The 21,493-nt window shown below is 42.6% G+C and overlaps 1 protein-coding gene and 1 non-coding gene across 6 annotated transcripts in view; both read left to right on the forward strand.

Moving 5' to 3' along the window:
• Positions 1-3,500: 3,500 nt before the first annotated feature.
• Positions 3,501-3,574, forward strand: trnai-aau (transfer RNA isoleucine (anticodon AAU)). The gene has a single exon. It is a non-coding gene; the product is annotated as a tRNA-Ile (tRNA).
• A 13,791-nt stretch (positions 3,575-17,365) lies between these two features.
• LOC129715369 (cAMP-responsive element modulator-like) overlaps positions 17,366-21,493 on the forward strand; it is a 61,957-nt gene continuing 57,829 nt past the window's right edge. For 3 of the 5 annotated variants that reach the window (XM_055665249.1, XM_055665256.1, XM_055665288.1), the window contains exon 1: positions 17,368-17,521. The gene's annotated coding sequence lies outside the window, so the exon portion shown is untranslated. Of the gene's footprint in view, positions 17,522-21,493 lie in introns of all 5 variants that reach the window. The other 2 variants (XM_055665264.1, XM_055665271.1) reach the window with 2 other exon arrangements.

A 21,493-nucleotide genomic window follows, 5' to 3' on the forward strand; every position in this document is an offset into this window, starting at 1 on the left:
CCAATCTTTCACAATTTAAAAATACTTTGCACTTCTATGTTTCTACAGATATTGAAAAGGCACCTTTCTCCACATTATACACTATCTGCATTCTATTTTTCCCACGTTGTACTCTGCCAATGAATGTGAATGGAGCGCAAGAATGGGGCCTTAGTGTGTTTGAACAGTAATCGCAAACATCACCAGGTGAGCCAGATGTTGAACCATTAGAATTCCTGAATAGGGTCCATTGATTCCTACTCTTTTTTTTGCTAGTGGCTAACCATCTCTCAAATCACGCTGGTACATAGTCCCCAAATTTCATTAGTCCCGTTTTGTTTATCAAAATCTGCACTGTGGGATTTTATCAAAAGTTTTCAGAAAATCCAAATACTCCAAATATTGTAATTTCACTACTCCCCACTGAATCCTCAACAGTATCCTGTCAAAGAAGTCCAGAATGTTCTTGAATATAATTCATTTTTCATAAAGAAGTTTATTTTGCTCAATGCTATCATTTTCATATTGTTTCATATTGGTATTTTCATAACTGCCAATGTCTGGTTCAGAGATGAATAGTTCATTTTTCTATCTCTCTCCCTTTTCTTGAAATAATGGGGTCTTATCTGCTACCCTTGAATTCAGTGATCACTCCAGAAAGTATAGAATTTTGGAAGATACTAACTGGAGAATCCATTATTTTTACCTCTGTCAAAGCTCTGTGAAATTAATTTTCAGGACCTTGGTATATATCAGTTTTTAGAATCATTAACTTATTTTGATTTTTTGTTAAGGCTTATACTGTTATCTTTTATTTCCTGTTTGCATTTGGCACTATTATATCAGGGAGTTTTTTCATGCCTTCTTTACTAAAGAGCCATATTATGTGTTTAATATCTCTGTAATTTCCATATTCCCAGTGAAAATGATCCCTCCTCTGGATATCATATCTTGGGAAAACATCAGCTCTGCATCTATCTCGACTAATCCTTAAATCATTTTAATTTTCAATAAGTGCTCTTCTGAGCTTGTAGGCTGAGTTTGCTCAACACCCCTCATTCAACTAATTTCACAAATCATTCTGGTGAACCTTTCCTGCACTCCCTTCCATTGTGTGACACAGAGCTATATCAATGATCTTTTTGTTACCTAAAACAACTGTTAACAAAAAATGGCCGAATGGTCGCCAAGCCAGCAGAGACAAATTAAATGAATAATTTGTTTACATGTCTGGAGGCTTGCAGAAAGAAATGAGTGAGTTGACATGTGAATTCCACATAAGGACTGCAGATTTCAACAGGTTGGATTAGGCTGTAAAGGCTGACTACTGTCAAGAGTTAATGCAAAGAATGGATGGAAGCAGTGCCCCAGGGAAGTCCGTGAAGATAGATTTGTGCACCATTCTGCTCTTTTCACGTCGTTATATTTTATTGTCATTTTTATCATTACCATATTTGTTCTATGAGCTATATGTGAACAAGGAATTTCATTGCACTCTGGTGTATATGACAATAAACTAATCTAATACTATCCAACCCTCTTACCTTCTGAATTCATTTTCCATGCAGGCCTCTTGAGAATCCTTAAATTTATTTGATCCACTTCACAAAACACCACCTTAAACTGCTAAAACTTGAAGGTCTGGAATTCTATTTCTAACCATCTCTATCTTGCTATGTGTTTGAAGCTGCTTAATAACAAACTATTTGCTGACATGACCTAATCTTTCAGTGTGTGGGTCAGATATGTTTAAAATATATATTTAAAACAATATATATATATAAACGGAAGAAGGTGTTTTGTAATCATTGTACCTTAGATCCAGTGCACCACTTTACCCATTTTGTATGAAGCTGTTGCAAATAAATCACTATATTTTAATCCACATTGTGCAGCTCTGAAATGGCGAGCTCTTATATAGAGTGTTCCTTCGACCAGGGTTATTAAGCCACTGTCAGAAATACCAACGTTTTTCAGGAGGGTTGAGATTTTTGATGTTTTCACCCCTTCTAAATTCTACTACAATTATTCTGACCTGCATGGTGACCAATCTCATGAGCTCCAAATATCTGATGATCAAAGATCACTTGTTCCAGTATTCAGCGCTAACCATTTCACCCCATTCTCCAGATATTTAAGAGCCTAACGGGTCCCTGGGAAATAATGGCTGGATCATGTTCAATCTCACTCACTTGCTGCACACAACTCTCATTACAACTACCGTGTCTCCAGCAGAATGGGCAATGCTGCAGGCCTCCACTCTGCAGCCCTTTCGTGAAGCAGTGGTATACAAATTATGCTCATGGTTCACTCGGTAGACATGGCTCTGTCGCAGTATGCTGTTGTCAAAGGCAATTTTCGAATACATTAAAAATCGGATGAAATGGAATGAAAACGTACAAAATTAGATGTTATTATATTTTTATACTACAATTTGTAGTACAAATGTTTTAAAGTAAGTTATTTTGTAATTATGCTGCTATTAACAACTAACGTCTTGAAAAAGAAAGGTGACAAAAATAAGTTAAATACAACTTTTTCCTGAACATCAGTGACTCATTCACACAGAGGTTTTTTTTACAGAGGAGTCTGATGAAGGGTTTCGGCCCGAAACGTTACCTATTCCTTCTCTCCAGAGATGCTGCCTGTCCTCCTGAGTTACTCCAGCATTTTGTGTTTATTTTCGGGGTGAACCAGCACCTGCAGCTCACGCTTGGAATAAAGCACATGGGTTATTAGAAAGTGTATTCATCTTCTTAGCTCAAAGTACTTTGATTAGCTTCTCAAATGTTTAATTGCTGGGTAGTTTGGAGAAGAAACATTCGCAATTTTGACACGTTGATAGTATATGTATTGAATTACACGCTACTGTGTACGAGCACGATGAATGAAAATAATGTCACATTGCAGATGTATTTCTGTTGGTGTTAAGAATAGGATATAGTTTTGAGAAAAAAAAGTTTCTCTTATAAAACTCAGACGGCTGCAATTCGGTATTGGGGAAAAAAAGTTCTTAAGTCAGTATTGGTCAAAAATCCTAGTGCAAGTGGCGAGTCCAAAGGCAGAGAGTTGGTGCTTAACTTTCGACACGTTCTGCACTTCTGTGCACAAAAACAGATGCTGAACAGTAGAGGGCAAAATGTGGATCTGCTACTCACAAAGCAGCACACAAAGCGTCTGCAGCAACATTATATGCAATCAAATGGAGAGTCGTGCATGTTGGAAGACGAAATTAATTAAACAGAAAATAATAATAGCATTTTAAATGCCCAATGTTTGCAAGATTACTAATAAAACTGTCTGGAATATGAACTGGCCATACACAAGATATAAACAGAGTGCAATGAACAAATGTTCACTTAACTTACCATATATATCGTTACCAGCAGATGGAGAAAGTCTGGGAACAAAAATAAAAAAATGTTTTATTCTATTTATTTTTCAGAACTTTTCAGATAAGCCTACATGTTACAATTGATAATTTGTATAAATTGGTTCAGATTGAAACGCTCGCATACATTGGCCGGTTAGCTCAGTTGGTTAGAGCGTGGTGCTAATAACGCCAAGGTCGCGGGTTCGATCCCCGTACGGGCCAACTTCTTTTTTCCCACGAATCATACAACGAGGTCAACACACATTGATGAAATAAAACAGGGTAAAATAAATAAGAGCTGCATATTCATTTAGTCGTTTTTATTTTGCTGATAAATATTTTATCTTATATTTCAGATGAGGTTTTTTTTCTCTTCTTGTAATTTCACAGCCTTCATTCTTTCAAACCTCAGTCGTTTACCACTGGTGTCACTCTCTCCCCATCTTCACTTTGACACTCCCCTTGCCCCTGCAATTTAAAGTCTTTTCACACTTTGACAGGTTCAAATCAAATGTGATTGGCCTGAAATGTCAAGTCTGTTTCACTTTGCACAGATAGTGCCTGCCTAGCAATTTCTGTTCTTATCTCAGATGTTCAGCTTCTGCAGTATTTTGCTTTAAGTTTAAACCCATCAAGTTGATATTCTCCCCCCCCCCCCCCCCCCACAACATCAGTCTGAAGAAGGGTCTCGACCCGAGACGTCACCTATTCCTTCGCTCCATAGATGCTGCCTCACCCGCTGAGTTTCTCCAGCATTTTTGTCTGCCTTCGATTTTTCCAGCATCTGCAGTTCCTTCTTAAACAAGTTGATATTAATGGTGGTTTGGGACGTCACATTCCCTATGGTATATTGAAACAGAATTGAGTGCGTTGTGGCCCTATGTCTTGTGATAGTTATTTCCTCTGCAGCCCTGAATGCCTGTAATTTTTCATTCTATCACTCAGAGGCACAGTTGACTTTTGCTGCATCCGTTACACTTCTCTATTGCCTAATATTACCATAATTGGCTTTACACTGAAATCTCCTGTGGTGGAATCTCCCTTCTAAATCACACGTTTAACTTCAGTTAATCAATCCGCAATAATAACTGGGAATAACAGCCAGTGTAACCTGTAACCCCCCCCCCCCCCCCCCCCCCCACCCCTGTGGTTTTGTTGCTTTTTTTGGTATGACTCTATGGCAAAATAAAATTCTTTGTATGTTGCAAAACATACTTGGCTAATAAATTAATTACGATAAATCATATCAATAGTGAGTACATCAGATATTGCATTTAAAATAAAGAGTGTAGAATGTGGAGTTAGTGCTGCAGAGAACGTGCATATAAAATAGTGCAAAGGTCATAACAAGGTAGGTTGCAAGATCAGGAATTCATCCCCACCATATGAGAGATCCAGGAATGCATATGGTGATATCGCGAATGCAAGGGGGTGGAAACGCAGCCTTGCATTTAGTGATGAGAATTATTGTGGGGAATGTTTTATCACCTATCTTTTTACAGTTAAAAACTCAAGGATCCAGTTGTAGAACGGGTTGCTGAGTTATAGGTCCAGGAGTTTGGAAATGAGTTTGTTGGTATCCTAGTTACACTAGTAATCGAATTGAATGGATAAAGGCTACCTGGGAGGATGGAGCTGATGTGTGCCATGACCAATCTCTCAAAAGCACTTCATGATGGTGGCCACAGCCACCAGACATAAAGCGACATTAACATTTATATAGTTTTATGATTACATCAAAGCAGATTTATGCACTGCTCATTCAGTAAAAGATGCGTGAAAACTAAACTTCATTTGTTGTCATTCAACCAGTCTTAAATTACTGTTGAACTTTGGGAATTATCTCTGGAGTATATGGCGATAGAAGAATCAAACCAAACCTATTCCTAATACTGATAATCCTAATAACACACACATCTGTATACTTGAGTCTGATCTTGGATGTGTGTGTGTATGTATAATCACATCTTCGTGAAAAAAACGACGCGGTAACGGTACATTTTACATATTCCGGTAAACATTTCCCCCCTGGAGTCCAAAATTGCCATACCTGAAAATTTCATGCTTTTTTTCTCGAGTTATTCCTGAAAATGTTCAAAAATCTGACAAAACTTTGAATTTAAAAATGACCGACTTCCGCTGATGATGTCACAATGGGTCTGCTTGCTCGCGCTGCGAGGGACATCACCCCCCCCCCCCCACGTTATTCAAAAGACGCAGAAAGAACGAGCAAGCAAACGAGAATGGACGCACTGAAGCCGCCAAACTTGCAGTCCTTTAGTCGGCCTGTACTGAAGCCGTCAAGTTCTTAGGTTGCTCGGTCGGCTCTCTCTCTCCACTCCCCCCCCCCCCCCCCCCCCTCCCCTTCCCTGGCTTCTCTCTCTCCCCCCCCCCCTCCCCTTCCCTGGCTTCTCTCTCCCCCCCCTCTACCCCGGCCTCACTCTCCCCCTTCTCTCTGCCCCCTCTTTCTCTCTCCCCCCCCTCTCTCACCCTCCCTCTCTAGCCGTAGTTGGGGGTTTTGCGTGATTGGATAGGGCGAGGGATGGGGTAAAAGGAGCGAATGAATAGTGTGTGATTAGTGTGTGTGTGTGTGTGTGGGGGGGGGGGGGCCGGGGGGTTAGAGTGGGGGGTGGTTAGAGTGTGTGTGACGGCGCAGGCCGCCCCCCCCCCCTCCCCCGCAGCAGTGCGTTGAGGGGATGGGACCCAACTGGTCCCACTTGGTCTAGTTAAATTCAAAAACTATTCTTAATACATCATGAATAATGGACTTCTTCAGAGAGGGAAACTAGAGATATAGAAGGGTAAGGTGTGAAAACGACAGATCAAAGCAAACAGTTAAGGAAATGTAGAATGGTTCATTGATGGCTGAGGGGAAGTTGACGAGGCATACAAACAGTGAAATTAATCAGGACAGTGCAATTCAGAGAACTCGGGTGTGGGAGGGACGGAGATGGAATGCAAGGGTTACTTGAAGTTAGAGAAATCAATATTCATACTGCTGGGTTGTAAGATGCCCAGCTTACACCCCAAGCTCTATAAACCTATCCTACCCATGTACCTGTCGAAATGTCTCATAAACATTGCAATGGTACCTGCCGCAACTATCTGCTCTGACAGCTCATTCCATATACTCACCACCCATTTTGTATAAAACCGACTCCTCGGGTTCCTATTAAATCTTGCCTTAACCTATGTCCTCTAGTTCTCAATTCCCCTAATTTGGGCAGGAGACTCTGCTCGTTTCTTGATCTATTCCTTTCATGGTTTTGTACATTTCTATAAGATCATCCCTCATCCTCCTGCACTCCAAGGAGTAGTCTTAGCCTGCTCAACCGCTCCCTATAGCTCAGACCCTCATGTCCTCGCAATATTCTCATAAACATTCCCTGCACACTTTCCAGTTTGACATCTTCCATCTAACATGGTGCCCAAAACTGAACACAATATTCAAAATGCGACCTCACCTCCGTCTTATATAACTGCAACATGTCCCCCCAACCTTTATATTCAATACTCTGACTGACGAAGGTCTTTTTGACCATCCTATCTACCTGTGACACCAATTTCAAGGAATTATGTACCTGCACTCCTACATCCCTCTGCTCTACACGCCCCCCAGCCTTCCCATGCACTGTGTCCTGCCCATGATAGACTTCCAAAAATGCAACACCTCACATTTCTCTGTATTAAATTCCAACAACCATTCTTCAGCCCATCTGATCAAAATCCTGTTACAATTTTTGAAAACCATAGAGTCTACAGTCATAAGTAACACAATACTGAAACAGGCCCTTTGGTCCATCATGTCTACGCCCAACAACATCCACTCATGTCATCTCCCATCACACTAATTTCTGAATGAAAGACAGGAGATAGTTTTGCCACTGGCCCGTTGCAGGAAATACAAAACAAATCAGTTTCAAATGAGAACCAGGCAGTTTTCTGAAAATGTGTAGGTTAATCCAAGCGAGAAAAAAGTTTCCATTTCAGAATTTAAGCAAAAGCTGCTGCAATATGTAATGTTTATTTTACTTTAAATATAGTCATCCAGTTTTGTGACTGCTTTTACACAACTTACTTTCCTGCTGAATTAATGTGATATCAAAGTGATATTTCCTGCTCATGAAATGTTCGGGAGAGTTGCCATAGCTTTGTAGTGAAAAGCATTGCACATTTGAGCACCATTTGAATATTTCACAGTACCCAAAAACCACTCGGGGAACATAATCTGTGTAATAGTCAGTAATAATTAAACAGCAACTGCGGTTAAAAATATTTGGCTGTAAAAGGTATGGCCCGCAGTGAAATGGAAAAGTGCAACATAAATCATAATCATACTTTATTAGCCAAGTATGTTTTGCAACATATGAGGAATTTTATTTGCCAGTCATACCAATAAAAAGCACGAGAACACACAAAATACATTTTAACATAAACATCCACCACAATGATTCCTCCACATCTCTCACTGTGATGGAAGCGAAAAAAAGTTCAATCTCTTCCCTTCGTTGTTCTCACATGGTCGGGAGCCTCGAGCCTTCAGTTGACGGGGTGATCTTGGCTCCTGTAGCCGGCAGTCGGGTCCTCTGCGTCAGGACGATCAAATTCCTGCATCGGGGGGGAATCTCAGCTCCCCCGCGCCGAGCGTTCTAATCCCGAGTCGGGGCTAGTCCAACCTTCTGCGTTGTTTGGAGCTCTCGACTTCGATCTCTACCTGAGACTGCGAGCTCCTCGATGTGAAAACCGCAGGTTGCGGTTGGAGCGTCGATCCCACAAGGGATCCCAGGCAACCGATCCCAGCCAGTCCACGTCCCCGCGGTGGGGCTCAAAGTCAGTCCCGAGTAAGGCCTCCAGCTCCAGGATGTTAGGCCACAGAGTGACCAGAGATATGATCCGGAAAAGGGGAGAAGGCAGGAACGGGGTACTGATTGGGGATGATCAGCCATGATCACATTGCTGGCTCAAAGGGCCGAATGGCTTACTCCTGCACCCATTGTCTATTGTAAACAATCGTATCTCCAGCAAGGTAACAGATTGAAAAAAAGTTTCCCCCGATCCTCTCCCCTACCCCTCACATAAAACAAACTAGAGAACATTAACACATACTTTTAAAACACACTATAAATAACAAAAAAACCCGAAAATACAGACAGACTATTGGCGAGGCTGCCATCGTGCGGCGTCCCCAGGGAGTCCAAATATGGTTATATTTTGTTTAAAGCTGAATTAATTTCAGTTTTGACTTAAATTAGCAACATACAGAATAAACAGCAATTTTATTCTCTTCCCAAATATATGACATATTGATACATTCTTCCTGTGAATCCGATATAGATTAAAAACCAACGTAAAAGAACAAAGGAACTTGTTAACTGCTCATATTGAATGCTCAATGCACAAATTGCACACTGATGGAGAATCAATCTGAGAAACCGCAAGAGAAACAAACACAAGGAGCAACAAGTTTTCTCTCAAAGTAAATTTTAATAATAAATTGGCTGTAATATAACTGAATTAACTCTGGCTACCCAAGAACACAGTATTTTATCTTCCACAGTTGTATACATTTCACAAAATAGGCTGTCAGTTGGGAGCACTCTTCCAAGTCAGAGGTTGTGGCACATCACACTTTAACAGCAGTACAAAATCGACACTGATACTCCAGAGCAGTATAATGGCGTAGTAATGCTGCAGGTAATGTTTTTCAAAGGAGATAATAACCAACTGCAGGGCTCAAAATTAGCGGTTGCCCGGGTGCCAATGGCCACCTAAAATGCCGCCAGGCAACTTAAATGCCGAGTCATTTTGCCGGGCTTGGCACTGCAGATACTGGTTTATACCAAAGATATATCCAAAAAACTGGAGTAACTCAGCAGGTCAGGCAGCATCTCTGGAGAAAAGAAACAGTACGTTTCGTGTCGGCGGCGACTGTAGCGCGCACAAAGATACTAGGTGCGGGGTGACGGAGGGTCGGAGCGAATAATGTGCCCCGAACAGCAACAGCGGCTCCACCTCCCTCCCCCCACCCCCCGATAGCGGCCGCTGTGTGCCACTCCGCCAACAGCGATAAACGCTTTCAAAACAAACCTTCCCGCCCACCTAGGCCGGGAGGGAGGGAAGAAGGGAGGGAGGAAGGAGGAGGAGGCCCCCTTCTGCCGTCTGAAGCAAAGATCTTATATCACCTGTACCGCTCGGCCCCGCACCTTCCCGTTGGCTGGCGGAAGAGGGGAGGCGGTGGCGAGGAGATCCCAATTGCCTCTCCCATTGGTAGCGGCAATTGGCGGTGGACAGGGACAGCCAAGGCAGCGGGGCGATGATGCCAGTTGTCCGAGGAGCGCTGACCATCCTTCCTCCCCACCTCCTCCCTCTCTCGCCACCCTCCACCCCCGCTTATCCTGCGACCCCCCCTCTCAATCCCGCACTGATCCCCATTCCCGCCTCTATTCAGTCCTCACTGACATCCCCTGTGCTCCCTTCCCCATCTACCCCCCCCCCCCCATCTATTCATCCTGCACTAATCTCCCTATCCACTTCGCATTGATTCTCCTGCCACCCCCAATCCATCCTACACTGGTCCCAAATTCATCCTGTACTGACCCCCCTTCCCATCCATCCTGCACTGCTCCTCCCATCCATCCTGCACTGCTCCCCCCATTCATACCATACTGCTCCTCCCATTCATCCCGTACTGACCCCCCATCCATCCTGTAGTGATCCTATCCATCCTGTATTGATCCTATCCATTCATCTTTTACTGATCCATCATTCCTGTACTGACCCCTATTCATTCATATTTTACTGATCCCCCCATTCATCCTGTACTGACCCCCCCCCCATCCATCCTGTAGTGATCCTATCCATCCTGTATTGATCTATCCATTCATCTTTTACTGATCCACCCATTCATCCTGTACTGAACCCCATTCATCCTGCGCTGACCCCCCCATCCACCCTGCAGTGATATCTCCATTCATCCTGCAGACCCTCCGATCCACACTGTACTAACCCCCAATCCATCCTGATTCCATTCATCCTGTAGTTCCCCCCCGCCATTCATCCTGCACAGACCCTCTGATCCACACTGTACTGCCCCCCCATTCATCCTGCACTGACCCCCCCTATCCATCTTGTACTGATCCCCCCCATTCAGTCTGAAGGGTCTCGACCTGAAACGTCGCCTATTTCCTTCGCTCCATAGATGCTGCCTCACCCGCTGAGTTTCTCCAGCATTTTTGTCTACCCCATTCATCCTGTACTGATCCCCCCCCACCCATCCCGTACTGATCCCTCATTCAACACCATCGACATCCCTCGCGCTCTCCCCTCACACTTTTACCTACTCCAACCACCACACACTAATTCCCCTGCCTCAATCCATCCATTCTGCACCGATTACCTTCTCAAACCCACCCCCCCCCCCCCCCCCCGACCCTATCGTGCTGGAAATGTCTTCAGAGCGAACATTGATTATGTTTGATAACGGAATGCAATCAAAGTTTTAATTCCCAATGTTATTTGTTTTAATCCATTAAGATGGATTCATTAAATTGTGAACATGTGAAACATTAAAACCGCAGTGTTCGGTTGTCACTGCTACCGTTGACACATTATTACAAAATTTATTTTAACGGCAAATCAATGCTCTTAATATGGAGTATCAGTACTGTAGTTACTTAATGAGCAACATTCACAACTATACGTTGGATTTATCCAGGTTTTACTTCTTCAGTCAGTCATATACATCACAAATTTGGTCAGGAGATATTTCAGTTGGAATTTTAATGTTAATTCTGAAGTGGGAATGATGGAAACAGCGTTTATCAATACATTTTTTAAAATCTGGTGCATACAAACTGGGTATCTTCATTGCTGTTCACAACATATACATCTAATCTGAATCTTCTGTAATGTGGCGTTTTGACACCTTTAAATATATTACCAAAAGAACATTTGCTGCAGTTATGTCCTTTGGCCATCTCTTGTCAATTAGTGTAATGTTCAACCTGTCAGATGGGTATAGTCGGTTTTAACAGCTATTATCATAAAATGCCTTTAGGAATTTCCTTGCAACCTGTGTATTTTGTTGTGGATAAATTATGTGGGAAGCGAGAGTGTTTCTGTACCAATAGCAATAACGACCCATGCAATGGCCATGTCATGATAATTTTCAGTCCTTCACAGAAAACATGCTTGCATCAATCTGTAGTGTGTATGGTTAAGCATATATGTTACCATGGTCCAGGATTTATTGACACATGTTGATCATACGCTGAATAATCCAACCACATTTTTGTTTGGAAGTGGAAAGAAATAATAGAAATTGCATAAATTGCAATGTGTAAAAAGAGTTGAGATACTGTATTATAATTTTGCTGCACGTCATTGTGGTGTATATCATGTCTTGATTTAGCTTGTGACTTTATTTGAAGCAGAAATAATAATTCCGACTGGCAACTGCGCACTTCTTCCGAGCACATTATTGCACTTGTCATGCAAGCCGTCTTAAATGACCACCTAGACTGTAATTTGGCAACCTAAAAAGCTGCCTAGGTTGCCCGGCTGGCAACAGGGAAAAAAAGTTAAGTGAGAGCCCTGCAAGGTATACAGTGCAATATAATTTTTAATATTTCAAAAAGTTGTTCTTCCCCAGATATCAGAGCCAACACTGATCCTACAATGAACATAACAAAATCTAATCTCTGGTCACGGTTATTTCGCATGTGAGGGCTTCCCGTACTCATGTTGACGGCTGCATTTTCCACAAGTGATTCGATTTTTTTAATTGTGCACTGGTCGAAAAGGATATGTGAATGCCTTGAAAGGGAAACATGCTCAATAAAATGGCAGATGGAGTTTAATTTGGGCAAGTGTGAGGTGCTGCACTTTGGGAGGTCAATTCAAAGAGGAAAATACAGAATAAATGGCAGGGCCCTTAGATACTTTCATGTAGAGAAATCTTGGGGTGCAACTCCATGGTTTCCTGAGTGAAACAAAGTATGGTAAAGACAGAAGATAGGCACAGAAACCTGAAGTAGCTCAGTGGGACAGGCAGCATCTCTGGAGAGAAGGAATGGGTGACATTTCGGATAAAGACAGCATACTTGCTTTCATCAGTTGGGGCATTGAGTATAAAAGTTGTGAAGTCGTTTTGTAATTGTAATTGTATAAAACTTTGCTTTGGCTGCAGTTGGAGTATTGCGAATAGTTCTGATCAAAGGTTTATTTATTGTCACATACACCAATTGGTGTAGTGAAATTCGAGTTGCCATTGCAGCACATTAATAATACAACATAACATTATAAAGGAATTTAACATTAAACATAAAAACATCCCCCCACAATGGTTCCCACTGTAAGGGAAGGCATAAAGTCCAGTCCCCATCCCCTACTCCACCCAGTCGGGCCTATTGAGGCCTCCGCAGTCGCCGTTACGGCGGCCCGATGTTTCAGGCCGCGGTTTCCAAAGCCAACAGGCCGCGCTGGACAGAGCTCCACCACTGGCGATCTCGGCGAAAGATCCCAGGCTCTGCAATGTCAAAGTCAGCGCCGCCGCCCGCTCCACAGACCCGCAGCTCCGCGATGTTCAATCGGCGGACCCAGCACACCAGAGCTCCAGCGCGGCGACCCGGGCAAGGCATTGCCCGCTCCACGATAGCGCTCTAGCGCGGTGCCGACGCCGTGGTTCTGGCCGGTCCCTTCAGGAAAAGCCGCTCCAGACCCGATGGTCGGCCGCGAGGACGGGTCGAAGATGCTGCTCGGAGGAAAGCCACTGTTCCGACCAGGTATGGACTAGGAAAAGCCATTCCCCCTTCCCCCCCCCCCCCAACATAAAAAGACTAGACCTCCAAAACAAAACATTATTATAACATACTAAAAAATGTTTAAAGTGAAAAGACGGACAGCTGCCTCTTAGATTAAAGGATGTGGAGGATCTGGAGAGAATACAGAAGTTTCATTTAGATGATGCCTGAATTACAGAGTATGAGATATATATAAGGAGAGAGGAATGTTGGAATCTGGAGCAACAAATAATCTGCTGGAAGTATTCAACACCCAAGCAGCATCTGTGGAGGGAAATAGGCAGTTGATGTTTTGGGATTAGACCATTCATCTGCACTGAGATGAAGGGTCCTGACTTGAGCATCCAGTCTATTTCCCTCTAGATGCTGCTCAACCTAAGTTCCTGAAGCAGATTGTTTGTTGCTCCAGGTGCAAGGAGAGGTTGGACAAACTTTCTACAAACACCAACTACATAGTTTGAACAATAAATTACCTTGGTTCCACTAGCGACTTTAGGCTTTTGTTTTGTTTTGCGCAATATTGTGTTTTTTTTAAATTTAATTCGCTTTTTGGTTATTATGTTATCTATTGAGTACTATGTTTTTTTTTGCTTATTATGTCATTTACTGAGTACAGGTACTATGTATTGATCTACAAACCTTTAGTGCTGCTGCAATTAAGAATTGTGTTGTTCTGTTTCAGTGCATATCCAGTTAATTGTTTTCTTTGGAGCATGAGAGGCTGAGGGGCAAACTGACAAAAATACAGTGCCCTCCATAATGTTTGGGACAAAGACTCATCATTTATTTATTTGCCTCTGTACTCCACAATTTGAGATTTGTAATAGAAAAAAATCCCATGTGGTTAAAGTGCACATTGTCAGTTTTTTATTAAAGGCCATTTTTATACATTTTGGTTTCACCATGTAGAAATTACAGCTGTGTTATTTCAGGGCACCATAATGTTTGGGACACATGGCTTCACAGGCATTTGTAATTGCTCAGGTATGTTTAATTGCCTCCTTAATGCAAGTATAAGAGAGCTCTCAGCACCTAGTCTTTCCATCACCTTTGGAAACTTTTATTGCTGTTATCTGCTCAAGTTCAATTGCCTCAAAACTCATTGGCCGGCAGTTCATTCAACAGCAAGACAATGATCCCAAACATACTGCTAAAGCAACAAAGGAGTTTTACAAAGTTAAAAAATGGTCAATTCTTGAGTGGCCAAGTCAATCACCCGATCTGAAACCAATTGAGCTGATATTTTATATGCTGAAGAGAAAACTGAAGGGGACTAGCTCCCAAAGCAAGAATAAGCTAAAGATGGCTGAAATACAGGCCTGGCAGAGCATCATCAGAGACGACACCCAGCAACTGGTGATGTCCATGAATCGCAGACTTCAAGCAGTCATTGCATGCAAAGGAGATGCAACAAAATACTAAACATACATGACTACTTACATTTACATGACATTTCTGTGTCCCAAACATTATGGTGCCCTGAAATGGGGGAACGATGTATAATCACTGCTGTAATTTCTACATGGTGAAACCAAAATGTATAAAAATGGCATTTATTAAAATCTGACAACCACATATGCGCTTTAACCACATGTAATTTATTTCAATTACAAATTGTGGCGCACAGAGGCAAATAATAATGGTTCTTTGTCCCAAACATTATGAAGAGCACTGTACATAAAATTATGTAAGTCATGGATAGATTTGATATTCAGTCTTTTTCCCCAGGGTGGAAATATCAAATACTTCAGGGCAGATCTTTGTAATGAGAGAGAGGAAGTTTAATGGAGATTCAAAGGTAATTTTATTTCCGAGTGGTAGGTGCCTAGAAGATGCATGGGGAGGTGGTGGCAGCAGGTACAACAGCAATTTTTAAGAATGATTTAGGCAGGCACGCGAACAGGGAGGAAATAGAGGGATAGTAGACCATTTGCAGGCAGATGGGATTAGTTTAAATTGGCATTATGGTTGATATAAACATTGTGAACCAAAGGGACTGCTCGTGTGCTGTATTCCATGAGAAATTCCTCTATGTGAAATTGAATTTTCACATTAGCCTTTAGAGGTAATATAGTAGGTATCACAAATCTGTTCAAATGAGTAATGACTTAAGCAGGTAATTAGGTCAAATGAGCATCAACCTAGAGTGGCTTGGGTATCCTTTAAAGTTAAGATGTAGGTACATCAAACATTCAGAAAGGCAAAACATGTTCTGGGATGGGAGTTTTATTGTACAACAGATTCAACAAATTAAACATACGAAGTGGTTGGCTTGAAAACATATAAAGATCTTAAGAAGACACAATAGTCTGCAGATGCAGGAATCATGAGCAAAAAGCAAACTGCTGGAGGAATTCAGCATCTGCGGAGGCAAATTCAGATCAGGACCCTTGATCAGTCTGAAGGGTTCAGAGCTGAAACCCCGTTCTTCCATTTCCTTCACAGATGCTACTTAATGGAGTTGCTCCAGCAGTGTTTTGTTCTTAAGATGATCTACACTCTCAGACCCCCAGAGCAGTATCTTGGGATCCAGGATGACATAGATCCTTCTGGTTTTTGGGGTTGTTAGATGGCTAATGAGACCAATGTAGGAACGACAGACTGTTTCATAGATGAGGCAAACAGTTGGTTTGAACAGTCTTTAGGGTCTCGACCCAAAACATCATCTATTCATTTTCTCCAGAGACGCTGAATTACTCCAACCTTTTGTGTCTGTCAACAGTCGGTTACATTGTTGACAGGGAGATGGCTTGTGAAGTGATGTGCTTCTATTGCTGCTTATGGCAGGCCTAATGTTCAAATGCATGGCCTCTGGGTTGTCAGTATCATTACAACTTAAATGATTGCTTTGTTAGAAATCTGTAATAACTTCTGACAAAGGGCTTTTGGCATGATATGTTCACTGTGCTTCTCTTCCCATGGTTAATGGCTGACCCTGCTGAACGTTTTTGATCTGCTTTCAAATACGTGAAGCGAGTAGCCGCTCTCAGTTTGAATGGACATGGAAGTGCAGGAAGAAACAGATATAGAAACATCAGTTTATTTTTTGCAAAACAAGAGAACATGGGGCGAAAGCAGAGAAGCAGCAATTGTGATAAAACCCAATCATGCTGGTTTAATTCAGCAATTGCAAGATCTTCAGTAACACCAGTTTACCACGTGGAGGCGTCCACATTTCGCGGCGTGCCAATGTTGTGCGATGTTCAATGTCACATAAAGAAAAATCCAGGTCCCAACAAAGGGGAACTCCAGCCTCTCAATTCAGTTGCAGATTAACCAGAACTTTTTAACATACCTAACCACAATCTAACCCAGTTAACGCGTGTCCCCTCATGCAGTGGAATGAAGGGCCATCAATTATCTGCCCCAGGGTTTTGCAAACGCCCATCTTTCTTGAGCATCTTACACTGGGTGTGGGGGGGATAAGTTTGCACCAATGCTACAAACAACCAAATTTTTAAAAACTCCCAGATATTTCAAGCTCACACCTCACCACTGACTGACCACAGGCGGACATTGAATAGGATAGGAGCTGCGATTGTTGCCCCCTGTTGCAACTATGGTGAGAGGGAAACTTTTTGTGTCCTGTCTTCGGTTTAAACCAGCATCTGCAGTCCCTTCCTATACATTGAATAAATGGACTTTGAAAGGCAATTGATATATATATATATATATATAAAAATATATATATTAAAAAAAACACAAAAACGTTTCCCCCCCCTCTCTCTGCGCTCTCACTTCATTCTCAACCACCCCCTTTCCCCCCCCCATCATATCCTCTTTTTTAATAATCAAAATATAAACTTTATTCAAGTAAAAAAAAGTACAATACAGGAACTTTGCAAAAAAAAAAAATTCTTCCGAGATTCTCGGGGGCTATACATACGTTCGATTCGCCGTTATAATAAAGTGAGTTGTTCACACACGATTTTCACCCCACACCCTTGCCTCGTTTTTTTCCCCCCCCCTCCTTCATCTGCCGTTGTTGTTGCCCCTGCAGTGAAAACGGTGCCAAACCAAAGGCGGCAAGAAATGAGATCCGGGCACGGGCGCAAGGGAAGGGGGCGGAGGCGGAGTAGAAGCGAGAGCGCGGATGGGGGGTGGGTGGGCGGCGCGGACCAATGGCGGGCAGGGAGCGGTTCGAAAGGCCGGGCCGTTAGGAGGCGGCGTCCAATGGGGCGTCGAGTTGCGTCGGCGGCGGCGGCGGAAGGATCGCGGGTGCCTGCGCGCCGGGTGCTGCGGCCTCGCCTGGTTTGAGGGGACTGGAGGTGACGCTCTCAGTGCATATCTTTGACGTGGCGGCTACGTATCAGCACGGCCATCCACTCCTAGCGCACCGTAAGCAGTGACGAGTAAAACTACGTAAGTGGTAAGTGGAGTGAAAGAGAGAGGGAGAGACGGAGGGAAGAAAGAGAAGTCAATCGAGAGTCGGTGGCAATAACAGCACACGCACTGTGACTGCATGCATGCACGTAGCATTAATGCAAAGAGGAGAAACCCGAGCTGGGGAATAGAGAGAGAAACACAGAGAGAGAGAGAGGAGACGGTGACACACACACACACACACTCTGCATGCACTTAGCATCAATGCAAAGACGATGAACCGACTACAGCTGGGAATAGAGAGAGGAGACGGAGGGAGAAGTCAAGTGCGAGTCGGTGGTAATAACAGCACACGCACTGCATGCACTTTGCATTAATGCAAAGCATTGAAACCGACCCGAGCTGGGAATAGAGAGCGAAACAGTGCAAGAGAGAGTGGGAAAGACATGAAGGTGGCTGCGGCACCCTAGCTTCCCCCTCTTCCTTTACTTGAGGGGGTTGAGGGTCCATCGGCTGGCGACAGGAGCAGAGTTTGCAGCCTTTGAGTTTGTAGAGTCTGACAGAGGGAACCTGTACTTCAACACACCCCCTCTGAAATTAAAACGAATAAAACCAGTTTCGGATCTTTTAAGCGGTGCAGAGAGCAGGGTGGGTGAGGATCACAGTGACAGGCTGAGATTAACTAAGTGTTTTGAGAGTCAGTCTCTCTCTTTCCCCCACCCTCCAAGTTAGTGCTGTTTTAAATCGTAAAATTGTTTGATTTGTGTTTATAGTCAGAAACATATGTTCTCTCCAGTGCCTTATTACAGAAGATCAATAACAAAGACTCCATCGCGGGAGCGAAATCGTGTTTCCGATGTTTTAAAATATATATATAAAGATTGTCAGCTATAATCTCTGACTTCTCTCTGCTCGACACCGCAATTTGCAAGCAAGACATTGCAAGTTGCTTTCTGGCGTTTTTTAAATTCCTTAAATAGCCGGAGATAACGACAGCTCCGGATCGAAGGCAAGGCCAACCCGTGTGTTTTTTTTTTTGCAAGACCAAAAAGCACGATATGCTTTGTTTTTGTTCAAATTTCACGCTGCCCTAATCACCCGCAATCCAGAAATACACTTAACATTGAAAGAAGGGGGCTGTTTTGCCTCTTAAATTGCATATAATGGCGAATCGCTCTTTACTCCCGCGGTTTGAATTTGCCTCTCCCCCCGATTTGTGCCGTTGTCAGAGTGGTTATTATGTGAATATCTGTGAGTATTTCTCCCACCTCCCAACCTTGTAAAGATGACAGAAGAGGTGCTTGCCGTGTCTCCTTTTACTTTAGCCGCCCATTTTTTGTATGTAAGCTCCTGACGTTTGTCCACTTGCGACAACATGATCTGCTACAGTGTAACAACATGACGTTATCCTGGTTAGACTTTGTCACAGAAAACACGACCGAGACTTGTCGGTGTGTGCGTATGTGTGTGAGTGAGTGAGGAGAGAGACGTAGAAAATTTATTTAAAGGGAGTTTGAAGGCGGGAGAGAGACATGCGAGTCTCTGCGCTGTCTGTCCCGCTTTTTGCCTTTGAGGAGACTCGGGTCTGGGACTGACTTCGTGGCCAAACAAAACATGTCGGAAAAGGGACAACACGAAATTACTCGGCGCCTGGACACAGAATCTTTAAGCAAACTATTCACCTCGGGATTGTGTTTTTGTGTTTTTTTTTCCTTCTCCTCCTCTCTCTTATACAACATCTCGCTTTATTTGTAATCGATTTTTTTTTTGTAAATTCGAGCCATTCAATGCCTTGATGGAATATAACAGCAATTATGTGCCAGGAATCTAGTTGTTTTTTTTCGGTGTGGTCTTTTTGAAAACTTTCTTTCCGGGGGGGGGGGGGGGGGGGGGGGGGGGGGGGGGGGGGGGGGCGAGGATTTTATTTTTTGTATTGCTGTTTTTTAAAACGAGTTGGAATTCGGAGCTTGGACGATTTTGCATAGCGCTTTCGAAACGGTTTCTCCAAGTTTCAATTCCGTTCAACTGAACTCGTTGGATCTCTTTATCCAAATAGTCTTCATCGGGTTTTCTTAATCGGGGGCGTTCATGCGTGAAACAGTTCGCCCTAGATGCAAAAACTGCCCGCCGATTATTGATACAAAAATCTGGGGTTGCAGTTTGGCCGGGGGCATTTTTTAAATTTTCGAAAATTTAACTGCAACCGCAACGGGACAGTGAGTTGTTGCATTTGAAAAAGCAACGGCATGTCGACACCCCACACTTGTTTGACTGCTTAAACGTCTTGGGTTTATTTTTCTCCGTGATGGGTGGGGAAATGAGAGGGAAAAGTTAAAATAATGCATTTATTTCGGGAGGTTCTCTCTAATTAAAATGGCGGCGGCTTGGTCTGCAGTGGAAGGTTCTAGAAATGGCGCAGTGCCTCTGTCTCCTCTATGTGGGGTTCGCCAGCACCCTCCTACTAGTCAGCCTGTGCAATTGCAGTGGAAATGTACTGAAGCGGTTCAGATGTAATCATGCGGTGGCAATGCAGCAGCTATAGAGGCGTCCATTTCTTCCCTCCTCCCCAAAACCCTTCTGAATTGAACGTGTGAGGGGGATCTGGCGACAGTTTAGAGGCGAGAGAATGATAGCTTTCGGTAACTGATAGACATGCACCACTCAACCTACGCCTCCTCCAATTATACTTTTTTTGTGTGTAATGATCGCATTCAAAGCGTTTATAAACGTTCGTGTTGGAGTGATCAGTACTGTTGTCAACCGGCTATGAACAACGAGGTCTTTCAAATTGAAGTTGTCATTTTGCTGTTTATTATTGGAGATAGAGGGGTGATTTCACATAAATCTGTTGTGAGGTTTAAATAATAGCAAGCGGTTTCCACTGAAATGAATACTTAAGATTTAAGAGAGTGAGCAAAACACTCATACATTTCTAAGACTTGAGTTATTACAAATGCATTGTCTGAAAGCAGAATGGAGCAGATTTGTTAATTTTTGAAACGGCACTAAATAAATATTGCCAAGGGAAGGGGAATTATAAATTCAATAGGTTTGAAACTAATTGATTTTGAAATAACTGGTATCGGTTATGGTCCGATGTTGCCGTTTGTGCGATTATTTTTGGCCGTGAATACGATAAATTTGTTGCTGAGTATGGCCCTCAGGCGATTTAATTTAGTTTCCAAGTGGGTGTCACTGTTGGACCTTATAATTAATGTTCAGGGCCGAACTGTAACATTACTCTCTCTTAATAAGCAAATATGCTTCTCGATGCTTATTCCAATCCAAATTAAAAAATATTTAAAATATGTGTTCATTGTAAAATATGGACGCGCTCATTGCGGAAGTGATTTATATCCGACTTGTGATTAGGTGCTTTTGGAGGGAACGGGGAACATTAATTCTAAATTTATGGCAATTGACCAAGCAAATCTTTTTTATATTTGCTGTTCAAATTGCTAATGACAGTGGGAGACATTTAGTAACGTTTAAAAATACTTCACGTATCAACATGCAAATATTAATATATCATGTTTGCTGGCAGTTAGTTTATACAGCCCCTCTTGGTGATGTTAAATTTGAGTGCATTGAAACATTTTCTTGCTGCAAATTCGGTCCGAGATCTTTTCTAAGATAATGGTAGCAGATGGGCACAGATTTCTTGCCTAAATTTTTTTTTTAAGATATAAGCAAGATATAGAGAATTGTGTATGCTTAAATAATTGAAAGCTGTGGTGATTCTATTTTGAACACCTGGCTATATTCATGCTATACTGTGTTTAATTGTTGGTTTTCTGATTCCAGCAACTTTATCGTTCCTATTTATTCAAAACTGTTCAGATGACCAGTATGCAAATCATTTGCTGCTTTTAACCAAATAACAATCACAAACTGTCACTTTATATATTTAACAATAGCTAATTAGGATACCCGTGGCTTTACTGTATAGTTTTTTAATGGGAGAGGAAGAATAGGGATAAAAACTTTATAAAGATCATGCCCGTAAATTATTCATTTA

The sequence above is a fragment of the Leucoraja erinacea genome, chromosome 2, assembly GCF_028641065.1.
Source record: "Leucoraja erinacea ecotype New England chromosome 2, Leri_hhj_1, whole genome shotgun sequence".
NCBI classification, from domain to species: domain Eukaryota; kingdom Metazoa; phylum Chordata; class Chondrichthyes; order Rajiformes; family Rajidae; genus Leucoraja; species Leucoraja erinaceus.